Genomic DNA, 24053 nt, shown 5'->3' on the forward strand with positions numbered 1-24053 from the left:
ACTCGAACACATCGTGACTTCAGACAGCTCACCATCTCCATAGTGAGTTTGGATAATAATGCAAAAAGCGCATTAATGGGTTTGGATGAAAGCATCGGTACAACAGAGATCTCTATTTCTGTCCATAATGAGTTCAAAGATGGCAAAGTTAAGAACGATAGCTATGTAAACTGTACTCTGTCTCTCAACTGTTTATTTTACTGTGGGTCTATAATTAGGATGGTGCTGGCATTTGATTTGAACAAGGAAAAGGTCACAGAGGATTTATAGCAATAAATTTTAACCGTCTAAAGCCAAAGTCAGAACTAACAAACTGCGATAGATGTGCAGGAAATCTTTCCTCTCACCGACGTCACCCTTTCCAGGATCCTCCATTCTGCAGCATGTGTTGCAGGTGTTCGCCATATTCTGTGGTTCAGGGGTTTCTGCACCCACTGCTGCCATCATGGCTGACGTATTCTGTAGCTTATACAGACAGCAGATGCTCTCCACTGCATGGAGGCTTTGGTGTGGGTCGAGCTCCCATTCACCTTCACCTCCACCCGCTGACACCGTCCATCGACTCGCATCAAACTGAGAACCAAACATTGTCCAGGTCTGGAGAGAACTGCCCTTATTTCAAATGTGGAACTGCCCAGTTAGAACACGAGTGGTGATGTGATAGTGTGATGCTGAAAAACGTCTGGAATATTTTAAAAATTAAAATAAAAAACCTCCAAGATTTTATTAGGCTCAGTCAGGAGTAGTAAAACTGTAAAAGAGGTGTAAGGGAGATACTTTGGATGCAGTTCAGTGGAAATTCTGGTGTGGGGGGATAAATTGCAGGGAGAAACTTTCATTCCACTCCTAAATCTATGGTCAGCCACATTTTATACCAATTTAAGGTCTTTATGTTAATGAGAAAAATCTTCCAAGTCAAATTTCTTGCATGTGTAAACTCACTGGGCCTATAAATCCTAAAAGTAATTTCCACCCAGAGAAAACTTAGTTCTTGGATAGTGTGTGGAGCTCTCTGAAAAAAGTAAAGTACAAACTCAACCTGCATGATGAAATAATTTCAGATTTGGAAAAAAATGGGTTCAAAGCTTTTGCATTCAGCTGTTTGCTTGATTTTGGAGCAGTCAGACCTTAAACAGGTGTTTGTTGTTCCGATTTGCTCCACCAGCTCGTTAGGTAGTACAAATAAAATAAAACAACCAAAAAAAATGTCCAGGCAGTGTCCTGGTCAGGGTATAAATGGCACAAATGTCCCCTTTTTTCATTTTGTACATTTTTAGAAGCAAACTTTTACGATTGGTTGATTTATTGTGTCTCTTGAATCAGAACAAATAGCAGGTGCCTGAAAAAGTCAGGATTTTGTGTATTTTTTGTCTTTGTAACGCACATGAAGGTCTTAATGTGCTGAGTAAAAAAGAAGAAACTGGGTTAAATCAAACAGGGAAACACAAAACACACATTACCTATAATGAACAGTATTAAAGGTCAGGATCTTTTCTGATTTCACACATCTATGGAGGTCTTTAATCCAGCCAGTTACAAGCAATAATGTGTTCAAATCCAAGCATGAAAATAAGCTTTTGTCATCTGTAATTCTTTCATTGTTGGCTTATTTAACACTGTATTAAGCACAGTAAAATGTCCCGACTCTTCTCTTCAAAGGTTCAACACTCTCAACCTGCCTGGATGCAATTTCAATTAAATAGTTTCCGAATCGTAAACTTGAAATCTGGTTGAAACGTTTGCAGCATTAAGATTAGCATAAGGTACAATCAAAGCTATCGGATAACCACAAGCCTTTCAACTGGTTTGGAGGTAGATTCTTCTTTTACTGCAAATCAGGGAACAGTTTGTGATCCCACAAAGTATTTACTGTAAGAAGCTAATTGAAAGAACAGAGATGTGGTAGTTTCTGGATCTATAGATTTTATCTTTATTTCTTCAGACCCATGTGGTGAAACCTTTAACTTTGAGGCAGGGATTTTGTGTTTATTTCCCTTTTATCTCTCTTCCTTACTCTACTCCTTTCTCTTTTTTTTGTTTTTGTCTGTTGCCTTTTTCTCAGCCACACCTGTTCCTCGTCCTTTATTGCCTCCCAGTCGTTTCTACCTCCTGCAAGATTGAATCAGCTTTAGTTTGTGGGTAGGCTCCAGGTGCCACTGATTAGCTCATGAAAGGTCCTTCAGAGCTTAAAAGGGATCTGGACCAGTTCTACTGTTTTGAGTGTGTGGACAAAGATGTGAGGTGTAAACTGCTGAGGCTAAAATTTAAATTTGAGTATACAACCATGCCAGAAGCTTTGTGAGGCTAAACTTTAGCCACAAAGGTGCTTTGAGCAACTGAGAATATTGACACATTGATAGTGTGTGATCATTACCATCTTCACTACATTAGTTAGCAGGTTGGCATGCTAACCTTTGCTAATTAGCACTAAACACAAAATACAACTGAGGCTGAAGGGAATGGCGTCAGTTTTGGAAGCGTTTGCTGACCAAAATGTATCTGACCTGGGGCTAAGTGAAAAGGGAGATTGTTAACAAAGCCATTGCAGTTCATTCTGACAGGAGCCACATGAATGTGTGCATGAACATACATTTAATATCTGTTGAGACACCACACCATAAACCACAAATGTTAAGCTCATGCACATCATCTAGAGACCGTGAAAGTCTGTAAACGTTTGGTGGTAATCCATGATATTTCAGTCTCCCCCACAGTGGTGGACAGACAGGCTGAGGTTTTGTATTTCTGAAAATGGATTTCCCCTCAGTCCACAATATCATTTTTTACGAAATATCTCCATGCACATGAGAACGTGAAAACGAATCCAAACAGTCAAACAAGCATGCTGTGCCAGGAAGTCACACAAAAACCAAAGTCTACATCCATGATACGTGACGTGAAACACCAGGAAAGGATATTCTGAGAATGTGTGATGTGCCCCACGGGGATAGTAACTTGGAAACAAAAGTGAAAATAAAAAAAAAATAAAGGTAGTCCACCATTTTTCTGCCAGGAACAAGAACATTACAAACAGCAACCCTTTCCACAAGGACACTGGAGTTTGCAAAAATCTATTTCAGTGACCTAAAACTCCATTTTTGTGTAGGCAAGAGGCCAAAGAGTGTAGGGAAATAATAGTTTTCAAAGGATATCCATACATGTGTAAAGAAAACATGGCTATCCATGGAGGCATGGTGTTACCACAGCCAAAAAAAGTCCACTTTCTGGGGGCAAGTTGGAACCCAACCAATTTTCTTTCACCCTAAAGTTCCATGTACGCAAAAGTACCACATTAGCTTAACATAGCAGAATACAGATGTTTCTAAATGCGCACAGACAAAAGGTCTTGCCCTTGTGAAATTTAATTGCCACAAAATTAGCAGACAGGACCTCAGTGTGTGCTGTGTTGTGACAGTTGAGACAGCAGTGGGTGTATGGATGGACTGACGTGGGAACAAAACTCCAAAAAGTCACAGCAGGTGTTTCAGCTCCAGTCAGAGGTGCAGGAAACCATAACGTGTGGGCTGTGGGGGCACAAACAGGCCCAGAATTACCTCGACTTTAATCCCCGATGGGGCCAGTTCCTCTTATACCAAACTTTGAGGTCTCATTCCTGTGTTTTTTAAGCAGCTGTCCAAATTGACTCCACAATAGCTGTAAATAGGCTCCAGCTGTCAGGGGAAATAAGAATCTAATCAAGCTTTTTAAAGGAATGAAGGGTTTGGAGAGCCTACTGCTTCTCTTTTGCTTTTCACCTTACTTTCCACTTATTTTTTTTCTCGGCCCCTCTATTCCTGACAAGCTTTCATCCATATTTTTCATATTTTGAGCGTTGTCTTTCTTTTGGCCAGCATGAGTTGATGAACATCAACAACAATCACCTCCCTCTCCTGCCTCACTAAATTGGAAAATATCTCATTGGGCCTGTAATGCAGAAACCAGCACACATGATGGTGTGGCTTGTTTGCGAGGCGTCACGGAGGCTGGAGGTTATATTCTCAGTGCAGACGTGCTCTCAGCCCTGCGGAGGGGGGAAATGCAGCGGTGTGGAATAGAGAGCTTTTTAAAAGCCAGTGAATAAAAGCTTTGACATCCCCTCTGCCCCGCATCCCCGCCGCCGTTCCCATCTTCTGTTTCCTCCAGCCGCCCTCGTGCCACTGTTTCTACCAGAGCACGTTGAGATGCAGCGAACACAATTAAGCCCAATGTAATGAAATCACACTGTGCTCTGGTTAATGGAGATGCTGGTGAACGGGGTCAGCGAGTGGACTCTGTGTGTGTGTGTGTGTGTGTGTGTGTGTGTGTGTGTGTGTGTGTGTGTGTGTGTGTGTGTGTGTGTGTGTGTGTGTGCAGAGAATAGAAGCAGATGTCAGGCGTTTCTTTTACGATTTTTCAAATGGACTGCCAGCCTCGCCTTTCCCTGAAGCTTGAGTATCTACAAATTAAAAATTCAGGTTAAGGATCAGCTTCTAAGAAAGCATATAAGCACTTGTAAAAATCCGCCACTTAGATGTGATTTAGTCTCATCAATGTGAAGTATTTATTTGACAGAGATATTACGGTTGATTACGGTGTCCCCAGAGTACATTTTCTAAATTAACCTCATAAAAAAATTGTTTGGAGTGTTTGGTCTGGCTGAAGGAGGTAAAGTTTTATATTTCAACTTCTCTTTACAATATTGCACAAGTTTTTAATAAAAGTAAAAATTTTGCCACTGCACACTGAATAACAAATATAAGCCCACTAAAAACCACATTACACTGACCTTATTCAGCAACACGTCTATGCAAAGTCCCGTAGATTAAATACTCATTGACATTTAGTTTCTGAATCACATCATAGCGAGCTGGTGACCTCCAATCATCACTGCAGAATGAGACAGACTGGTGTCTCATTATATGCTCTGCAGTAGATGTCAAGACTGAGCAACACTCTGGATCAGGAATCAAACTCCTTCCTTGACCTCGGACATTCGAGTGGCTCTCGAACACAGTAAATCTGAGCAGTAAATCAACCACATAATGAAAAAGGTCCATATGGGCGGCAGCAGCAGCACAAGACTGGATTAATGGACTTAATGAGGTGGACATGTAGAGCAGCAGCTCTGGGCAGCTGCTGTTATTGTTGAACCCAGAAACCAGTGAACATGGTTGTCTGATTTATCTGGAGGTGAGTGTCTACTTTTGTTTAGTCTTGTGGAAGTGAACCATCCACAATAGAAGCTGTTTCTAATATGTTTGGACTGGCTGAGTCTGGAGGACAGGATAAATGTCCGATGCCAACATTTAAAACCAGCAAAGGTTTTCGATGAGGAGTCAGTCTCTAATGGAAGCAACTATGAGACTGTGAAAATATTATTGTGTTGTTCAGTGACAGTGAGAACAAATCAGAAAATGATGAGCTATCACAAAAGAGACAAACAGGAATGGAAATACCAAGAATTTGAAAAAGTCGATATCGTAAAAAGAAGCGTTTTCGCTTAGCCGAGGTCTTGTGATACCACTTTATACCTCAAGATACTGAGTCACTGCAGCTTCCCAACCTCAACTGAACATGGGAGGATGACGAAACTAGCGCTGCTCCGAGGGCTCTGACTTTGGCTCTGAGAAGCACTCTGACAGTGAAGTGTTGGGACACACCTCTTTATTACTGAATTCAGGTGTGCTGCGGGGCTGTTTCTTGGAGGTTTGGGCTCAGGCCCTGACTTCCAGTGAGGGAGAATCTTAATGCTTCAGCACACCAAGACATTTTGGACAATGCTATGCTTCCAACTTTGTGGCAACAGTTTGTTGAAGGCCCTTTTCTATTCCAGCATGACTGTGCCCCAGTGCACAAAGCAAAGCTCCATAAAGACATGGTTGGATGAGTTTGGTGTGGAAGAACTTGACTGGCCCACACAGAGTCCTGACCTCAACCCCATCCAACACCTTTGGGATGAACTGGAACGGAGATTGTGAGCCAGGCCTTTTGGTCCAACATCAGTGTGTGACCTCACAAATGCTCTGCTGCATGAATGGGCACAAATTCCCACAGAAACACTCCAACATGTTGTGGAAAGCCTTCACAGAAGAGTGGAAGCTGTTATAGTCCCTGTTGGTGTAATGGTCAGATATCCCAACATTTATGTCTATATAGCACTGCTGCAGTTTAGTAGTTACTTTAGCAACAAGTTAAGATTGCTGTACTACCTTAAAAGTTTACTTTGACAGCATTAACTCGGTACCATACCCCAAATGTTCAGTGTTTCTGTTGCCTAACCTTAACCTCCACCATGTTTGACACACTCTGAATAAATTATTAAAAAGGGTTGATGTGATCCAGACGTGTTCCATTTGGCAAGTTGGGAATATACATGCCGACTGCTTGTGTTTATATTTGGTGTTGACTTAAGTGTCTTAACCTGGTGCTGAGAGATTTACAGACAAGAGGTTGGCCATTAAAGGCTGAGCTAAGGTGCTGTTTACTGACATTTGGAGGAGGTGCTTCTGTTTGCGTTCTTACTCTGAACTGTGGTGCATAAACATGACAAAAAGCAGCGCCCAGCGGTGTTTTCCACCCGTTGCGGTTTGTGCTTAAGTGCTTGTTGTTCATATGAACACAAATAAAAGTATAGGTGGGGTGTATAGGTGCCTGCTGGTGATTTATTGTAGCATACCATTCAGGTCTCTATCGGCCCGTTTTTTCTCTCCTCGCCCTCTCAGACAGCAGTAATGGGCAGGCTGTAGGTTACCGGGTCCTCTGGGGTATTAATCAGCTAACTGGCTGCCATGGAGGTGGGCAAGGCTCCTTACACTGATGCACAGGCTTTTTAATCAAAACTTCCTGCACAAATTGCCCCGTGTTTGAAAGAGTGATTAAATTACTGCTTTGATCTCTTGAAGCCAGTTCTTCCTGCCAGGAAGAACTAAAACATGTCTGTTTATGTGCAAACAAACACACGTACTGGAAGATACAAGTGAAAAATGCACGATCAAGCATGTTGACACACACTCGAGCTGTATACTGGACTTAGGATTTATGACTCAGCAGCGTAAATGCTTCTCACAACAGCACCTGAGAATAAATTCGCCCATTGAAATCCCCTGTTGGTTATAATGCAGCATTTTCATCTGCTTACTGAAAACTCACTCAGGTGCATAAAGCGGGCATCCATCAAACAGCTCGTCTGTAGCTGACGCCGGCTCCAGACCAGCGTTATTATTGCCGCCTTTATTTAAAGCCTCACATAAGGCTTCATCCAGGAATGAATTGTGCGCCCGGCGTTTCACACTTAAGAGCTCCAAATGCTTTATTGAAATGATTCAAGGACATTTCCAACAACGCTCACCTGGGGAATTGACCCTGGCACCCTGTGATCACATGACACCTGGGAAGCTGTCGGATTGATGGAGGCGAAGGTAATTGTGGGATATGTGATTGGAGCCAGAAACCACATCCGACTGTGTTGGCTTTTGCTGCTGTCTGCTGCTCGGTGTGGGTCAAACACACATTTTTGCATTTCTGTTTCTGAAGACTTCTGTGGGGGAACACTGGATAACATAAGGGAAATATAACCAAAAAGGGTAAAAAAATCCCCAAAACTAAATTAAATTTTTTTTTTATCTACTTGGCAACCTCCACACATAACTGGCACCCAGACGAGCTCACACAAACCGCAAAATGTATTTGCAAATGCAATGTCACCCAGCTCTTGTGTGCGCTGTTGAAGCTCATCTGTAGTCCATTAAACAGCCCATTCAGGAAGAGTACTTCAGTTTCATGGAGAGGTTCTCTGTCAGAGCTTGTTTGTTGCAAACTGACTGTTTTCCTTTAAGAATCGTACCGACTTTCAAAAAAAGCACACAGAGTACATTTCAGATATCAACATCGGAGACAGTGGCCACACTTCCAACAAGCAAATGACACAGATAAAAAAGGATCAAAACTAAATTAGGGGTGAATTCAATCCCTCCCGTATAGAAGCACTTTGTACTGCAGGAATCCAGGAAGCACAACACTTAAACAGAGTGAGTGTAAGGGTGGAAAAAGAGAGTGGCTGATGGAGAGGTAATATAAGAGGGATGTAAGAGGGAACACAGTGCAGGAGGGATGAACAGCAGGCTGGACAACATGGCATAGAGAGGAGAGAGGAGAGAGGACTCCTCTTTCTCTGTCTCGATGAATCATGGGGTGGACCAAACGCTGTCCAGTTTAAACTAATGGGGAGGGAATTTATGGTAACACTTAAAGAATGAGATCAATAGGAGCAGGAGGAGGGGAGCGCTGGCCCAACAGAGGGTCAATATCACCCAAACGGGATCAGTTCAGCTCTGAGAGGAAGAAAACAACGCAGGTTCAAACCATCGCTCAAAGAAAATTCATGAGTATCCTGTTAGTAATGCGCTACTTTACTTTCTGTAGTCTGCCTGAATGTGCAGCATATTTTACACAAACAGTTTGGCACATTATGTTGATTTGAAAAAAGTAATCTGGGTCATATTTGATTTCCTTTTTAAAATGTATTTTCTGTTTCAAAATAATTTATCCGCCTACTGGCTCTCCGGTCCCTCCCGGTTCGGGATGTTTTGTGAAAACGACAGCCTGCAGGTTTTCGTATGATTTGAGTGGTAAAAGTGGTTTGAAAACAGATTATTTTTTTACGCAGAAAGCAAAACGGTGGAATATAATATAATATATTTCGTGATTGCAAAATTCTAACTCACTGGGCTAAGAGCCGCCCACCCCACCAGAAAATGTTGATGTTGGAAATTTTTAAAAAATGCACATCATGAAATAACTTCCTTCTTTAATATCTGTGCATGTCCACATGGGGAACAAAGCTAGTTTTAAGTGTTCGTGAGGTGGTGGGACACAAACTCCACTGTACCACATAAAAATCAGATGTGCTACATGTTAACCTCAACCGCTTTGCTTTCTCCTTCACTAAAGACGACGCTGCTTCCTAAACCTGCTTCATGTCAGATTCACACCTTCACCCCCTCCCACCACCCGGAGGTTACCCTTCTTTTCTCTGAATCTCATTTTCTCCTGACCCTGAACGGCGTTAAGATGGAGCTACGACGCTCACCCGTCCTTGAAGGGGGGCTGATGAGTAAATTCTGTGGGGCTTTACTTCCATTAGAACCAGTTTCACAGGAGGGTGCAGCACTGCCTCCCCCTGCAGAGGAATACTTTCTACTTTTCAGCATTAATTATCCAAGGTGTTTCTTTTGATAGCCACAGTAAAATGCCTTTCTGTTTACGCTTGGCTGGAGCTAATATTGCATTTATTTAGGCAATGGCATCAGACTGACATTCAGGCAGCAGGGTAAAAGCTTTGGACGAGAACGAGCAGTCCTGGTTTTTATTTTCCTCTCTACTCTTTCCCACGTTGTTTTTCTCTCCTTATCCTTTTTTTCTTCTCACTTGATTTGCTGAGCCAAAATACGGAATTTATTGACACAGTGGCTCAAATCCCAATCGAACACGTTGCACCGATCACAATCGCAGGATCTGTATCCAAAATAAACCTCAGCCTCCTGAGATTTGAACTGACTTGACTCTCATGTCTTTTCAGTCAGCGAGTGTCAACCTTTTTTTGAATGTGAATATTTGCTGAATTTAGAGTGGGGAAAAATTAGAACCCGGGATGTTATCCAAACAGTGCAGACAAAACTTGAGGACCTAAATTTCACAGAAAACCGGGGCCGAGATTTCAGACGGCTGTCACACATTTTATTTTATCTTTTCAAACAGACCACCAGCTGGGTGGAGGCTCCAGATTCTGGGTCCCGGACAGAATATCTGCCCCCTTCCTCACAAAGTACCTCTGCTTTTCACTAAAATAATCCTTCTGGAATCTTTGTGGGCGATCTCCTGCTGTGGGCACCGAGAGTCATGACCACCTTCCTGCCACTGCCATCAGCCAATGTGTGTGTGCATGCTGGATGCGGCTGACTATCTTTGCATTGGTCAACATAAACATTCCTGAATGGGTGCGGCAGAAAATTTTAAAGAAGTAAAAGGTGTATTAAATCCTTGTTAAACCATTTTTTATTGCAATTTTACAGTTTACAAGAACAATTTAAGCATTTGAGATTTTTTTCTTTGACTGTGTTTTTAAAATGCTCGAAAGCCATTTTCTGTAGCGCTCCTTTGATACCTATAAATCTCCCTCTCTCTGAATTTAAAAGCAATATTATGCACAGATGGAAAATGTCTTGCCACCAGAATACAATCATTGTAAACTAAGACCACTGTGGTCTGGAAATGAGCTGGAGAAAGAATCACTGACACGAGACAAAAGGTGTGAAGCACTAAAGATGTGAACAATATGGCCGTTTATCTCCTCAGGTTTCAAATGTTTGCACGTAACGGTTCACATGAAAAGAAAAGACCCAAGGACATTATTGTGGTACGGAACGACTGGTTCAATACATTTTGATTTATCTTCTCTATATAAACAATTTTAATAAAAGTTCAATTTTGGAGGACTGGCAGGGTCTTTGAGTCTGCCTGTGATCTGGAAGGGAACACTTTAATTCATGAGGTAGTTTGATGGGAGGTCAATGCTTTCCATGCATGGACATAGTAAAACATCCAATAAAGTGTGGTCCAATATTACCATATCCTGTATAGCCTGGAGATGCTAGCGGTTGAGCTGTACATTGGGGCTGGAAACAGGACGACATATGCTGCGTATCAGGGAGGAGTTACCTGTCTGTCTCTCTGCATGTGTTTGGCCTTGGTTTGGGAAGACTGGGAACTGCTGTCGGTGTGATGGAGAGCTTTGAGTTATGGGGGAGGAGAAGGTGGTGACAGTGTTTAATCTCTCCATGGCACAAGCCTGCTGTCCACCTCACTGCCCATCTCATATATAAAAATAAAGAGGATCGAACTCTTAACCCTGCAACCGAGCATGAAGACGATCACGCTTGGGATGCAAGGGGCTGAGGAGAGGGGAGTGAAGTACATGCATGTGGGAGTGAACGCGCTGAAGTGGATGAGTGGATGGACACCGAGGTTAAGTTCTCATGAGCTGCATCTTGAGAAGAATCCCTCAACTCCCCTGCAGTATGTCCTCGGTTACTGTAGTCCATTATACACCCACTAAATCGAATGTGAATCCCTGGTTTCGCTCTGCTGTACAGTACAACACCGTGCCCAGCTGGAAGTATGGCATGTCTGTTTCATTTTAAAGATCCAAACCTCTTATTACAAGAGTTCGAGCCAGGCAGGGGCCGTTCTGGGAAAGCCATTAGGAGGTGTGTGTGAGCCGAGCCAGCCGTACTGCAGTTACAGTAGTGCAGGGCTCTGTCTAATGGCTGGAGTGGCCTGTCTCTGCACTGTAATGAACGCAGGAGTTACTTAATCTCCATCCTGACTTTATAAGGTGTCCTTTCAACTCCGTTGGAGCAGGGATAAGTGTAACACGACAGAGACAAATCCTTATAAAGACCTGCAGTTTGACTGACCACAACGAGCAGAGCTGACAGCTCGCTGACATTCAGCACTCGACTCAGCTTGTAAGGTCAGATCGCTTGTGCCTCCATTATGAAAATGACTTGTTTTATTGTTTCACGAGATGTTGCATTCCATGGCAACAGTGATTGGGCTGTAAATCCACCGATGATGTGAGGAATGGTGCAGCAGGGAGGGCTAGAGAAGGGCAGTGGGAGGAGGGAAGGGAGGGCTGCAATTAGAGAAGTGAAAGACCACCGGGGCGGCTGCTGCCCACCTCAGCTGCCACACATTTAAGGCATTCAGAAGAAAATAGCAGCAGTGACAGTGAGTGAGAGTCAGAGAGGCAGACCGCAATTTGAGTTGTACAAACATTTCTCCAACTCTGGAGAGAAAAAGAAATCACCTTATTGGCTGATTTGCACCTCAGTGGGTGGAGGCAAAGTGATGAGAGGGCGGATGAGCCGTAGAAACTGCAGGCATCACATTCACAACAACAGCAATAAACATTTTACTCTAAACTTCGCTTTGTTTACCATCGCGCAAGATTTACTGTTTGTAAAATTCAGTAACAGCAACAAAGTTTTAATTTCAGCCTCTGAGTCTAAATCACAAGTCAGTGGAAAACACAGTCATCACCCCTAACTGTCACATACAATCAGCACAACTTGCGGTGAGTGAATACTGCTGCAGTTGAGAAATATTTTCAACTGTAAAAAAATCCATATCAGGTTCAAGGTTCAGCCTTATTATTACAGTTTGGAGCACCAGTTGTTCTCATGAATAAAAGCTCAGGAAAACACACTGAAGTTGAGAGCAGCAGCTGCAACTAATGTGGCACCATTTTGTAAAGTGTGTTGGTGATATTGATGTGATAATACTGGATGATGGTGTTGCTATGACAACAAGGTGTAACCTTGAAATGATACTGAAGCATTTAAAATCATCAAATCGCCAACCATGTCAGACAAACTGTTCACAGAGGATATGGGGGAGGAAATAAAGATGATTCATCTTTCTGATTCTCATGAACTTGTCAACATTCACCAACCACGAAGCAGAGAAACCGTAAGCCTCTGCAGCAAAAGCTGAAAACCACACATGGAGAGCCATCGTAAATGGTCTTCTATCCGACTGACTGACACTAAGAGATGGGATACTAAGAGTCTTTCAGGGCCCAACCTGCGGTTTTCTTCCTTAATGGGAGAAGGAGCAAGCAATTCCTTCCATCGCAGCAGAACGGTTGCCTTTTAATGAGGGTTTCACTGCTTATTCAACTAATTAGCGTGTTTGCTTACGATGGAAACTCTACCTTCACTTGGGATTCTTCACAATCTTCTCACTTAAAAATGAGGAGGCGCCATCGGGACAGCAGAAATCTAAAACCATTAATATGTTTACTTAAACCACAGACCCCTGATTGATACCTTGATTGATTGAGTTGGGGGCCAATTACATGAATCCAACGATCAGCGCCTTCCAAACAGTATAAACAAGCCATTACCCCTGAGCCTTTCCTTCCTCATAAAGATCAAGTACAAATACAGGTAGAGCTCCCGTCCACATTTGCCTGCCATATCCTGTTGGCTTTCCATTGGTCAAAAAGTCTTCATCTGGTCCACAGACAACCCCCTTAATGACCTGTGGTGACCTTTCTAATGGGCAAGGGCATTGAAGAATGGACATAACCATCGGTTCTCCATCATGCTCAGGGAAAATAAAGAGGAAGGAAGTGACAACTTGGAGAGTTGGTTGATGCTTCCCATATGTTAGCGTTGCTTGGTTTCTAATCAAGGCACAGCCTGGAGACCTAAACGGCGAGACAAACTTTAAAATAAATCAATCACTAATATTCTCGTGATGGCTGTTAATATACACAAGAAAAATGATGGTAAAAAAAAAATCACGAGCGGAAGAGACACCAAACCCTGAGGGAAGAGATCTGAGACATCATACCTACAAACATCAGCTCTCAGTTAACAGAAGGCACATGTTCACACACGCAGCTTTGAGGTGCTGTGGTGCTGCCTCGAGAGGAAACTACACACAGCCCTTAAGAGCTGGGATGCTGCTTTACGACAACAGTATTTACATTTCAAGCAAACGGGGGGAGTGTGAAATCGTGTGTGTTTATGTCCCTTTGAGTCAAAACACAAAGTGAAAGAAGTCACCTGAGCAACACATCAAATTATAGAGGCAGCCATGTTGTCAAACACACCCAGGAGCAGCGCTCTGAGTGACAAGGGTCAGCCATGCATGCAGATATTATCAAAGCTGGAATGCAGCATCACTACTACAGTCTTGTCTGGCTTCCACCAATTTCTCGTGTGTCAGAAGAACCAGTTGAAGTAACTGTGTGTTTTCACAGCATCAGTTCCCTCCCCAGTGAGTCAGAACAATGAAAGTCCTGTTTAATAAAGAGGACATGAGTGAGCTGATGGACAATTCATAACAAATCTAGAAATACAACATGGCTGACATGAGGGCTTAATAGAAATGGACTAAATTAGTTTTGGATGTTACATTTCCGCATGGCTTCACTGACCGTATGGTGTGTGTAGGAGAAGTCGTTCTTCAATGTCAATAACCCCGCAGGCTTTTCTTCCTTTGGATTAGTGGGCCACATAGCCATCACAAATCAATTACCAACAACACAAGGCTGAACACATGTTGTGTGGCTTTAACACTGTACTTGTCTCTCTAGCTGTGCAAGAAGGTATCAGTTAGAAATTCGTGGTTCACTGCATTGCTTAGGGACACAAAGTCTCGCAGCAGGCACCTGCAGAGTTAATGGTCACCGGGCTGCATTATCACTCACTCAGTGGTTATAACAGTGTTTCCTGGGACCCAGAGGCCATCAGACCTCACCTGTCTGCTGTCTGAGTGAGGAAACCCTTTTAGATTGGACCCCTTAGGCTGTCACTGTGGATTATACAGCCAGGGTGTCTGATAGGGACAGGACAGGCCCTAAAGCCTGGTTAATGGCTCCTGAACCAGGCTTGGCTTGTGACTCATCTCCTGGCAGCCTGAAAACATCAACACTGATCCACTGCGACTTCTCATCTGTAAAAAATGCTGCTATTAATAATACATTTGATTTAAATCATAATCAGGTGCTTCACAGAAATGCACGAAAAGTATTTAAACAGGAAAAGTTCAAAACTGAATATGTTAAAATGACCAATGAGCTCTTGAAGTTCAGACTTGAGCCTGGCAGTTGTTTCTTTGACTTCTGAAGATCAACTCAAGCTGCACTGACTCGTCTGCTCCAAAGCTTTGAATCTTATCACGCAGTCCTCGTTGACACACACATTTGTGAAAGTGTGGATATTCTAAACTCTGCTTAATTCCTTCTCACTTTTAGCAGTATTATCTTGTGTTTCTATCTACAGTGTGTTGGCTTGAAAGCTAACAGTTCATGCAATAGAGGTGGACCGGGACTGTGTGTTAAGGTTTGTCAAGATACAAAGACTGAGAAATAAGGCCAGCTTTTAAGGTCTCAAGCCTTTTTATCTCTCAAACTCAAGTGCACTTACATCCCTTGAGGAGAACATCTGGGTTTGTTTGCTGACTGGATCCTCTTTGCTGGTCCCTTATTTCCATCAGCTCTTAACTATTTTGTGCTGACTGCTAAAAACAGCATCAGCCTGCATTGTTCAAAATGGAGACTTGTTTATTAGACGCATATCTGAATTTGCACAAGCCCTGGCTCATCATTAGCTGCTCCATTCATGCTTTATTCATCAGCTGCTGGCTACCAGCTGAAAAGCAACATCTAAACACAGCAGAAACCCACAGCAGAAAGTCCTGTATTCAAAGTTTGACTTCTGTAAAAGCATATCAGTAAAAGTACAAGTAATTAGCATCAAAATATACTCAAAGTACCAAAAGTGAAAGTACTTATTAAACAGGCAGTCTTCACAATATTGTGTATTTTATTATAAATGATGGATGGGTACATCAGGGTCACGTTGCAGCTTGTAAAGGTGAAGTGCAGCTAATGAATTTAACCTCATTAATCAATAGTTTTCTTTATGTATTTTTTTTATTTAAATTTAGTATCATTTACCTGATTCTGCAAAATAACTAAGTTAAATGTCAGAGTAAAAACTACAATATTTGCATCTGAAGTCGACGAGTACAAGTTTTAAAGTGGCATAAATGGAAATACCTCAAAAGTAACTCAGTTTTACTCATGTAGAGCAGTTGAGCAAATGCACTAAGTTTCAGCTCCTGTTTGCTATAAAGCATTTGCGTTGGTCTGATTGTTCATGAATCGGGTGGTTGAGCAGCTGCCAACATGAAATAAAAATGTCACCACCGGCGACCAACGCACATCGCGCAACACCTGAGAGATTCTCATTGAGTGGGCCGAATATGAGCAATAAATAAGTTGGTTGTGACCTGCGGTGCGTCTGGCTGTTCGTGAATTATGGCGGTGAGCTGCAGCTGCAGTGATATGACAGAGAGGCCATCCTGACGGCTTCATCTCAGGGTCAGCGCTCTCAGAGGAGCCCAGTAAACTGTCCTTCTCATGGTTTAATGATTGAAGCGGGAGAGACGGGCTCCACACCTGGACACCGTCCAGGACGACAACCCCCTCTTCTCTCTAGCTGACTGTAAAGACTGACAGTCTGTGAACTGTACATGAGCGAGTCAGTGATTTTACTGTACAGCAGCATGTGGGCGTTTAAAATACCTCAGCTTCAGGACATCTGTGAGAGCGAACCCTCGATGAACCGCTCGGACTGGACTCCACTCCACACTGATGTCGGCGAAGCGTAATGTCAACACTGTCAAACATCTTTGTGTGTGTGTTTGTTGTTGAAACCAGAGGCGATGGTTAGTGTGTAGGATGTTTATTTCATCCATGCTGTGGGTATCCCACTGCAGAGCATACATGTTTATAGAGTCTGGACAGAGGCAGCACTGACGGCAGTGACAAAGCAAATTACAAAACAGTCTCATTTGTACACACAACACAGAGAGACTAATGGACACCCATATGCTGCGCTGTTGTTGCTGTTTCTCATTAGCATTCTGTATGTATTGCGGTTGTCTCATCCCCGTTAAATGGGAATAAAACAAAGCTGAAAGAAACACAATTGTCGTGGGACAATTTAATCAATGTGTGTAAATGTGGACAAATCTCTCCCGGAGTTCAACATTGTCATGATTTACAGCCTGGGAAAGCTCCTCTGACAACAAACTGGAGATTCGCTTTGTTGACTTGTTGAATGTTTGGAGATTTTCTACCTAAATGCGGCATAATTAAACAGTAGAGCCAGCAATTACAAAACAAAATTCCTGAAAATCACTGTGAATATTGTAAGTATCTTTTCTGGGGACGGGGGGGTTAATGGGATTAATGGGGTCATTTATTGATCACCATCAATTTTGCTTGATGGATGGATTTGTCAGTGTTGACTTTGGGTTCACTTAGAGATTAGTTTAAAACATTGACGAGGTTAAACATTGATGAGGAGACACTACCAGGAGTCTTCCTGGCGTCCCTGACCTGACCTGAGCTTCTGGAGTGGGGAGGAATAAGAAGAAAAAGTGTGCTTTTATCCATGTGACATAAAAATTCAATTACAGGCTCTGAAGTGGATGATTTAGAGTAAATTCCCCTCAGTAAATATGAGCTGATACCAGTGCTCGAAGGGGGCCGGTGCTCTTTGGTGTATTAAGACCTTTTCTTGGGAACAGGCACTTGTCACAGACAATAAAAAAATGGGTCTGGAAATGTTTTCCGAAGAAGTAAATGCATCTAAAGTATTTTGGTGGGAAACTCCACAGGGCATCTTTAATTTTGATGGACTTTTTTCACCATCATGAGCCTACAGTGGACTGTGAGTAACAGTTTGACATTACTGAGATTCAGTCAGTGCTGAAGATTTTTTTTCCCCCCTCAAACCATTAGACCACCTTTACACTTTACAGATGTCTTCACACTGGCTGTGATTTGACATTTTTGTTCCAACATTAAAAACATGCATCTGAATCTGATCTGAACACGTGTTATTTTCTGCACAAAGGCCTTGACTCGTCTGGTTTTCATAGTAGACTCTTGGACGGTTCTACTCCATTTCATCCATTAACACCTCCTGCACCACCACCACCACCACCACCATCTCCTGTTCCTCAACCCATAGTGGTCCCTATGAAAATTTACCTGAGAACGTCCTTTCTCAAAGAACAACACTTTATCCTTTCACTGGTTCAGAAGACCCACATTACAGCACTGGACTGAACTTTTTATAGACTGTCACAAGGTAGAGGTTAGTTTTTCACTGGGGTCATAGCAACTAAGGTCCTCTAAACTGTGTCACATATATTAGTCCCAGATGATCACGATGAACGATGGATTATTCATCCCACAGAGCACAAAAGCTCCCCATCAAGTTTCCCATTCCTGCACTGCTGCAGAGAAGAATAACGTTTCATATCCTGCTCAGGATACCCACCACCTAATGCAAAATTGACGAAGTTAAACTGTGAAATATTACTGAAGTTATATCTTTAGTGTCTTCCTAACACAGTAATGTCATTATTGAGAATGAGCTCATTTGTAATTTTGAGTTATAATGTTATGAATTATGAAGCTACACTTCCTATAAAGCATTTAGGATTCAAATTAGGCAGAGAAACTCGACCCGAAACTGAACATGCGATACAGTTTGGATGGATGAATTTATTCAACAGTAATGAAATGTGGGTTGCAGACTGCATTTGTTCTGTAATAGACTTTTCACTGTAAAACAATGCACAGAAATGTGGCAAAAGCAACTAATCTTTTGTCATTAATTTATCATAAATACATTAGTTAATGAGCTTACTGCTGCGAGTTCATCAAACTTGCCTTTTCTTGTATTTAAAAGAAAGAAATTTGCTGTTTGTGTTGCATACACTTGAAAATGAATTTTGGATGTTTCGTTTCATCGTAATGAAAACAATGCTAGCCCCGATGGTTACCACTGAATTCACTGACCTCCCCCTTTCGACACCTCGTCAGGGTCAGTGAAGCAGCCTCACGCGTTGTCTGTGTTGTGACTGAGCAGCCACAGCCGTAACTTCTTAGCATGAAAAATGCCAGAGAAAATGTGGCTTTAACACAACTGAAGGGCAACAGATCAGTAATAAAAGAAAAACCCCTGTCATCATTAAAATGTTAATAAAATACTGGATAAACAAGGAAAAATATCACCAAGAGGCACACAAAAACTGAGCCAAGTATTCAAAACACTGTTCACATGACAGTGAAAGTGAAAAAGAGTAATCTGTGTAAAGTTAAAGCTTTTCCCTGAGTACAACAGGCTGATGATGATTCACAGGCGGCTGTACAGAGCACTTATATCTTTAAACATCTTACTTTCAAAGGACTTTTGTCTTGTTTGAAACAACTGCTGTCATTAAGACAAAGAGACTTCTTCTTTGTGTATCCTTGGGTATAATAAGAAACAGGATGGATTTCCAGGACTACTGTTCTGCACGGTACACGTGATTCATCACACAAGCAAAAACAGAAAAAAAAAAACCAAGCTGCACACAAAGTACACACCAGCCTTCTGACAGTCTCCTCGGGTCGTGCATCACTACATACTTTTACCACCCAGACTGCAGCTTTCAGCTGCTGGTGCTGGGGAAACAAGAGCAGAGGAGGGAGGGGAGGAAGTGAAGAAGGGAACGCATTCATCTTCTCCTCAAATGGAGATGTTGCAACAAAGGGAGTAGCACGCTTTCCCCAGGGATTTTAGACATTTGGACAGAGAAAAGTGAACTGTGTGCATAAAAGAACGTGTGCAGCTTTGAGTCCCTGAGTATTTTCATTTTTGTCCGTGTGCTGCATATGTGTGAGCTCACCACACTGGTGCAGTCTGCTGATGCCTCTGCTGAAACGCACTGCTTTCAAGATGAGGCAAAGCGTAATTGGATGTGACTACATATGAGGGAAATTGAGATGGATTGGGACGCTGATCGATATCAGTAAGTGACCTGGTGTGCTGCGCCGCTCCGATGGACCCACACTGCTTTTCTCCTCCTCTCACCGAGTCCAGCTCTCATTTTCACCACAACGTCATAAAGCCACTACTGGGTGTCTATATGGGCTCATTAGTGTCTGACAGGGAGGGAGGGCTGGGTGGGTTTAAAGGCGGGTGGAGGGGCAGCAACAGCCATTACAGGAACCACCTGCCCTCACATCCCTCGCCCCCCCAGGCTCCCACCCGTCATACACACTCTATACCAACCTCAATACCATCCACTTAAAAGCCTGCACACTCTCTATATCAGAAATCCGCTTTTATAAGATTAAAGAGAGGGAGGCAGACCAGACACCAGCACAGAGGAGATAGATGATGGGGTGATGGAGGAGGAGGATGTGGTGTTCGGGGTGGTTGAGTTCAGGGGAAGCAGAGAGTGGGGTGGGGTGGGGTCGAAGAGAACCAGTCCAACCAAAAACTGAGAGTGGTGAGTAACACAGTGGCCTTCGTTAGGCAGCCCTGTCATCCACAATGAGGCCGTGGGCAGCAGCAGAGAGAGGGAATGATGGCAAAAACAAGAGAGACAGAGGGGTGATTCAACGGCTGTAAAAGAAATCTTTATGAGGAGCCGTGATGTGACGCAGAGGCTCCTAAAGATGTGTGATGTCCGTCCATGATTTTATCCGAAGAGGGATGAAACAGCCCGAGGGTTTCTCGAGGGGAATGTGAGTCCTAATGTGAGCCATGGGTGGAGTGGTACAAAACTTCAGCGTTAAAACTAAAAGTTGGTTGCAGCATATGGTCCACATATTTGTGCAGTGACGATGACGCGGTCATTAAGAGATGAGAGTGCTTATAGATATTTGACCCAAAAAGAGTGGCTATAAATCATTTTTGTACACATAGCCAATCCTGCTTGAATTAACATCGCTGACTTGAATGAATGGCGGATGATTGCAGAGTGATGCATAATTCATATCTGATAAACTGAGAAAAGTGACTGTGACAGCTTGATCAAAGACAACAGAAAGCCAATACGTAAATGTAACATCATATGGTCAACATGTGATTTGAATAAACAAAACAGCCAACCTCCAGGTGAAGAGGTAAGAAAGCTGAGATTAACTCAACATGTTTCTGCCTTTTCTATTCCCACCAGGCAGCGACTGCAACTCAGACTGATTTTGAACTGAGGATTTTATGGCTCTGACTTTTCATCTGCTTTCTGGACTTTCTCACCGCTCAGCATCCCACAGCTTCGAAGAGAGAAGAGGAGAAAAAACTGCTTCCACCCTTTTTCCAACCGGGTTCTCATGGAGGGAAAACATCAATGCAATCTCAGCATTGTTCTTAATCTCCTACAAGAACAATGTTTAGATGGAGATACTGATGTGGTTTCGCTAACTAATGAGTAGCACACACAGACAAACCCGCAGCACATTGAGATGTACAGTAAATATACAGCAAGCCTTCAGTGTCTCATCCCTGAGCACTATCTGTTCTTCAGCATCTCAGCGGGTTCAAGATGTTATGAGAAGTGATTTAGAACAGCTGCAACCATTTCACAGGCCTCTTTAAGGACAACTGGGATCGTCCGTGGGTGACTCAGTTATTCAGAAGCAGATATGGACCCAAACTGTATTTCACATTTAGCTGATTTTGCTCTATTATTCCCACTCACTTTTTTCTTGGCCAATTCTCTATTTGTGAAACACATGCTGCTGTAATGATCCAGCTGGAGAAGATTAAAAAGGCGCATTGCACTTTGGCAAGACTTATCAAACATTTTAAAAGTTTTACACAGCTGAAAAGCCTTAATCGAACACCTAGACATCACACACTTTTCAACTTCTAACCATCCCTGTGTCCCTATAAAGCACATCACTCTCAGACAAAAGGCATCACTCTCACAGCTGGTTCCCGAAGCATCACATTCACTTAATGTCGCCCAAGTCACCACCACTGTGTGATGCAGCTGGTAAAAGCGGGTCAACAATCGGCGGTGAGTCTCTGGACAGAGAACTCACTGCCACTTGGGAGGCAATTATGTATTTTTGTATTGTCCACTGAAGAGACCTGATATTACAAATTCACTGGCTACAAATAAATGTATGAGGTTGGCAGGCTTGTAAGGAAGATGGTGAGCTCTTTTCTATTGTAGCCCAAGCAATTTAGTCTGGTAGTTTAGGGTGTAAAAATACATCCTTTCAAGGTGCAGAGCGTACACAGCAGCTGCCAACGCCCTGACATTAAGCAGCTGATGAGGGTCTCACGCTCGCGTCCTTTCATCCTCAAACCACAGGACCACAGACGGGGGAGCTGAAAGACAACAATAACATATGAGCCCAGAGATAAAGCAGCCTAATTTTCACGGCTGCCCAGGTTTGTTGTGATGGACATTGCCAAGGTGCAGGCAGTGCCAGTGCCACACTGTGATGAATGGGTCCTGCGGTGCGTCGTGACTCACTCTCGCCTCGGGCGGGCACTGTGCCCACCCCCACTCCTCCACTCTTGGGTGCTTTTCCTCTCGTTCCTCCTCTCCTGCGGCAGATGAGTCAGAGAGGCTGTTACAGTAGGAGATGGCTGAGTAAGGAGAGGGAATTAATGAAATAAAAGAATGAGAAGCCTGCCATTAGGGAGCCTCCCCTGCACACTCTGATGGCACACTTGATTTAATTTAGGATTTTTAATCTAAGAAGGGGGAAGTGTGCTTTATGTCTCTTTCTCTTCTTGGCAGACGACGTTTTTGAGCGTTGCAGGGAGTTCTAATTGTTTTAAGCGCTTCCTGGGCAGGTGTCAGGCGTGACGGCCTCGCTTTGGAGGAGAAAGGAAGGGTAGTGGGCACAGGCTTGTCTTCTGCACTCAGGGAAATGGGCTGAATATGTGTCAGAAAGTGTTATAAACCATGTGAGATGTGAAACACAGGAGGAGGGACTGGGCACCGTAATATCTAACACCTGACAACTATTCAAGACACACAAGTTGTCTGCTAAATCCACGACCCGACACGTCCGCTCAGCTCACACATAAGAGAGGGTCACCAGCTTGTGGCTTAGCCTGTGACCTTCATCCCTATTGGCTCTGTCATTATGGAACAGGTGTCAGATCACGAGCTCTGCGGAGGCTGTGGGGTTTCGATGAGGAATTTCTCGTTTTGCTGGTGTAGACTGAATGACAGAGCTGTCGCCTCTCTGACATGCTGATTGTCTGCCAGAAAAGGAAGGTATGGAAGTCCCAGTGATTCTAATAATAACCATGTTGTTATTGGTGATATCTGTCAGTGATAACAGTGGAACTCACAAGCGATTATGTTCATACACACCAGTCATCATAGCCTTTTTACGAAAGCCAAAGAAGCTGATCTAAATACAGAGGGACTAAAGGATGAGGGCTTAATCACAGCCACAAAGGCTGTGACCAGGGTGGGTCATATTAGGTTGCATAGCAATCAGCAATTTCTTTAAACCTTGTATATGCAATGAATCATTAGTTTATTCAGTACAGCTGCACAGCCTAATACAATCCAGAGCAATAATGGAAGATGGTTCTAGTGATTTGTCCACTTACTTTTACTGGAAGTACATACGGGGATAATAATACATTTTATTGTAGGGCTGTCGTACTGGATAAGCTTACACTGTTAAGATAATAAACTCTCAAACTTTTCATGTCCCTGTTATTTTGTTTTGTCTTGTGACTGTTGTTGTCATAAATATCCCTTTCACAGAGATATTAAATAACCATAGAGAGTTATTTGAGAGATGCACCTGAACTATTGCCATAAATAATTGTGCATTTTTATTTATTTATTTACAGCTAACGCACCTGTTTTTGATTACTGTAGCATCCAGCAGTGCAGTCAAAACTATCATGGCCCATATCTCATTTGGAATTTCTCAAGTCTCATCTTGTCTCATGTTTTTAATTTTTCATGTTTCTTCTCACATATCTCAGATAACTATATAGTCAAAAGAATTGGGACACCTGACCATCACACCAACAGGGACTTTAATGACGTCTCAGTCTAAACACACAGACAGCTTTGCAGCTCTAACAGCTTCCACTCTTCTGTGAAGGCTTTCCACAACATGTTGGAGTGTTTCTGTGGGAATTTGTGTCCATTCATGCAGTAGAGCATTTTTGAGGTCACACACGGACCAAAAGGCCTGGCTCACAATCTCCGTTCCAGTTCATCCCAAAGGTGTTGGATGGGGTTGAGGTCAGGACTCTGTGTGGGCCAGTCAAGTTCTTCCACACCAAACTCATCCAACCATGTCTTTATGGAGCTTTGCTTTGTGCACTGGGGCACAGTCATGCTGGAATAGAAAAGGGCCTTCAACAAACTGTTGCCACAAAGTTGGAAGCATAGCATTGTCCAAAATGTCTTGGTATGCTGAAGCATTAAGATTCTCCCTCACTGGAAGTCAGGGGCCGAGCCCAAACCCTGAGGAACAGCCCCATAAAGAGGTCTGGAAATTTTCGACTATATAGTGTATCTCATCCCTCTGATCTAATATCTCCTGTCATCTTTTAGATTTCAGGTCTCATGTCTCACATCTCATCTCTCATGTCTCAGACTGTATATCATTCAGCATATCTCATGTGTCATCTCAAATCTTACTTGTATGCCCT

General features: G+C 43.0%; 1 long non-coding RNA gene across 1 annotated transcript in view; it reads right to left on the minus strand.

Annotated features, from left to right (window-relative positions):
- Positions 1–3538: 3538 nt before the first annotated feature.
- Positions 3539–24053, minus strand: part of LOC124073631 — a 99305-nt gene continuing 78790 nt past the window's right edge. The window contains exon 5 of the long non-coding RNA XR_006845701.1: positions 3539–3671. This is a non-coding gene — a long non-coding RNA (uncharacterized LOC124073631). The remainder of the gene's footprint in view (positions 3672–24053) is intronic.

This window comes from Scatophagus argus, chromosome 16, assembly GCF_020382885.2.
Source record: "Scatophagus argus isolate fScaArg1 chromosome 16, fScaArg1.pri, whole genome shotgun sequence".
NCBI lineage: Eukaryota > Metazoa > Chordata > Actinopteri > Scatophagidae > Scatophagus > Scatophagus argus.